General features: G+C 50.3%; 1 protein-coding gene across 1 annotated transcript in view; it reads left to right on the top strand.

The window, feature by feature from the left end:
* The first annotated feature begins 3,294 nt into the window (after positions 1-3,294).
* The window catches only part of VPS39 (VPS39, HOPS complex subunit), a 70,569-nt gene continuing 70,448 nt past the window's right edge, over positions 3,295-3,415 (top strand). Inside the window, exon 1 of the mRNA XM_019519069.1 lies at positions 3,295-3,300. The gene's annotated coding sequence lies outside the window, so the exon portion shown is untranslated. The remainder of the gene's footprint in view (positions 3,301-3,415) is intronic.

Here is a 3,415-nt window from a genome sequence, read left to right as displayed (position 1 = left end):
TGAAGTAGCGCCTCCTGATATCTAGCCTAAATCTACCCTCTGCCAGCTTGTGACTTATTCCTGGTCACTCCTGGCAGTGCTCAGGGGAACAGGGACTTCCCCAGTGCCTGCTGATCCCCCCTCCCCCCGACTAGTTTGTAACAGGCCACTAGATCCCCCCTCAGCCTTCTCTTGTGGAGGCTGAACAGGTTCAGCCTCTACAAGGCTTCTTATTCAGTGTAATGTACGTAGTACATCAGAGCCCACAGGCAAACATACTATGTAATGTACACAGTATGCTTGCCTGTGGGCTGTAAGGCAAACAGCTCTTGAAAAATGAGCTTTGCATTAGGCAGGAGCCTGCCCAGGCTGCTTCAGGATAGCTCTTTGATAGTAGAGATGTGTGGTTTGGTGTGTGTATTTTGCCCCATACTTCCAGCCCAACCTCAGCTCCTTATTCAGTGCTATATACATGGCACGTAGGCCTGGGGATCTGCCATGTGGTACCATGCCATTCAACAACCAAGCTTTTGGTTGGGTAGCACCCTACCCAGGCTGCTTTAGGAGAATCCCCCAGTCACAAAGATATTTGGTTTGGGGTGACCTGAGGGGCAGTTTGCCTTATAATCCCGGCCCTACTCAGCTCCTTCTTTTGGGCCATGTACTTGATATGTGATATAATATTCCATTTTTATTAGCAAATATACATGTTTAATTAATTATGTGACTCTTCACCATGTGTAGGCTTGGCAGAATGCAATTTTTATTTTTTTAATAAATTTGACAGATACTGATGTTTATTATTAAGCATATATTTTGATTGTTTTAAATTAAATTAACATAAAGATCTTCTGCCCCTGGGATGGCAAAAAAAGAGACAATGAAAAGGCCAAGAAAACACCAAAACTTGTATCCTTTCTAACTGGAGTCTTTCTCTCCACGTATCAGTCTCACCAGTAGGCTGGTTCATCTCTTTTTACACTCTCTCCTGGGTTCTCTGCAGCTGAGTTGTTCTACTCTGGTGACAGGCCTCCCTACCACTGCTGCCCCATACCTTCTTCCACAGCTGCTGCTTCTAGTCCAGCTGGAATACTCTCTCTGCCTTGGGGTGGGAGGTTTAAGTAGCCTGTTATCTCCCTCCAATCAACTTCTCTGCACCTGTGAACAAGCAGCTAATTGCTTAATTGAAGAGTCATTAGGCAAGTCCCACCCACTACCCCCTTTCCCCAGCTCCCAAGTGTGTGGGGCAGGGGGTAGGTGTGGGGCATGGGGTGCCCCAAGTAGCCCCTTGCAGCCTGGAATTCTGTCAGCCTGCAAGAGAAAAGCCATGGTTTCCCACATTTTCTCCTTTAAAGGAGAATCCATTTTTAAAGTTTGTTTGCAGCCCTTCTTCCATATATTCATAGGACCCATTTTCAGGTTGTGACCCATGGGTCGAGAAATGCTGCATTATGCCGCTCACTGTTTTCCTCCTTGAAGAGACTAGCCCTCCATACTCTGGCCTGTGACTCCGTTCTGTTCTTCTCCTCTGTTTTTGATTATTGATGATGGAAATATTTTTCCTCAGTCAGTGAGCAGGAGGTGAAATTGACGTTTATCAACATTTACTGATAAAAATAAAATCCTGCCAAGCCTAGCCATGTATCATTCATTGCGAACAATCTCTAGTTGTGGAAAGAGAATCCTTGGAAAAGGAACTGGGAATAGAGAACCGGGACCAAGGATCCAATTTCAGCCCAATGCCTCCTTCCCCACTGGTTTCTTTGTATTTAACTAACCTTCTGCCTCTAAGGCTATGTCTAGACGAGTGCAGCTGTGTGGTATGTGGCACCACAGACGTGTCTGAGGCACCACATCCTGCATGTTCAGTTGTTGTCTGTGCTGCAAGGGAGCAGCACAGAGGGTTTTTTTGACCCCCTGGATATCTAGGGATCAAAAAAATCCACAGAAGAAAAAAAAAGCGTGTCAGCCAGAGCTGGAGCCTGGGCAGCTGGAGCCACACTCCACTGCCAGCCAAGCTTCACACAGCAGGATTGTTGCTGCTGCAGCCCTGGGAGGCCCCCAGGACTCCAGTTAAAGCTACTGGGGCTAGCACAGTGCTGGCCTCAGTTTCCCCTACCTCACCCACAGTAATGTGCCATGCGTCAAAGCACTCATGGCACAGGCATTTCCTAGGGATGATCAGTGGTGCCATACACATCTGGACTTGCCCTTAGTGGTTGTCCATATTACCATCAGCACCTCCTTCCCCCCCTTGCTGTGCTTAAAGGTGGTTCCTGCTGGTTCACACAAAGCCACCCCAAAACAGACATAGTGCCGGTGAAGGGCAGTGTGCAGCTTTTGCAGAAGGGACAGTATGGGCTATAATATAAGAACTGCCATTTACTGGGTCAGATTATAGCTCTATCTTAGCCAGTCTCCTGCGTCACAAAACAGCAGAGAGTGGAGGCTGAAAGGGAGTGAACTGGGAAGAACCAGGGTTTTGTCACTGTTCCCCTCTTGGTTGTATCCTCCAGCACTTGGGGTCTAGGAAGCTCCGAGTCAGAGGCCGTGCTCCTCACTCCCATGCTCAATAGCTACCGATGCTCCTTCCCACCAAGAACGGTCCCAGCCCTTTTGGAACCCGGCTCCCGCTTCCACCACACCGGGGTGGCGAGCAGCTCCGCACTGTGTGACGCACCCTGTGAAACAACTTCCTTGGGTTAGTTTTAAACTTACTCCCTATGGGTTTCATGGTGTGACCCCTTCACTCATCTTGGGGGAGTCAGTAAAAACCCCCCTCTCCTTTCTCTGACTGTAACCCTGATCCTGTCCCCCTCGAGCCTTTCTTGTCTAAGCCCGGCAGCCCTAGCTACTCTCCTTGCTTCCCAGGGGAGCCCCTCCATGCCCTTGCTCACAGACCTGCTCTGGTGCCAGTGTGCCCTGTGCAAGGGGCAGTGCTGCCAACTCATGTGTGGCATTGTTCTTCAAGTCTGCGCTTTGGGAAAAACTTAGCTTTCTTTTATTTATATATGTGTGAGTGTGTGTAATATATATAATGTGCATATGTATATATGTGTGTATGTATACACATACATATACATGAAAGAGCTAAGCTTTTCACATTCCCGAAGCGAAGACTTTGAGATCAACGCCAAACACCCTGAGTTGGTAGCACTGGGGAGGAGGCGACCAGGCGGCACTGCCAGCAGGCCGCTGTGGGTGACTTACAACGGGGCATCGCGACACTTCCTGCTTTACCCCAGTCGCTGCTAGCCGGCAGGTCCCAGCGCGCGGAGGGCGGGGCTGGTCGCAGTGACGACACTCTTGGGCGGCCGGGAGGTGGGGGCGCTCCTGCTCCCCGCCCCCTCTAGCTGTGAGGGCAGGGTGGGCGGGCCCTGGGCGCGGAAGCGGAGCTGGGGCGTGGGGGCCGCCGGGAAGGGTCCGGCTGTGGCTG

This window comes from Gavialis gangeticus, unplaced genomic scaffold, assembly GCF_001723915.1.
Source record: "Gavialis gangeticus isolate Ggan-Ray unplaced genomic scaffold, GavGan_comp1, whole genome shotgun sequence".
NCBI lineage: Eukaryota > Metazoa > Chordata > Crocodylia > Gavialidae > Gavialis > Gavialis gangeticus.
This window is presented reverse-complemented; position numbering and strand designations above follow the sequence as displayed.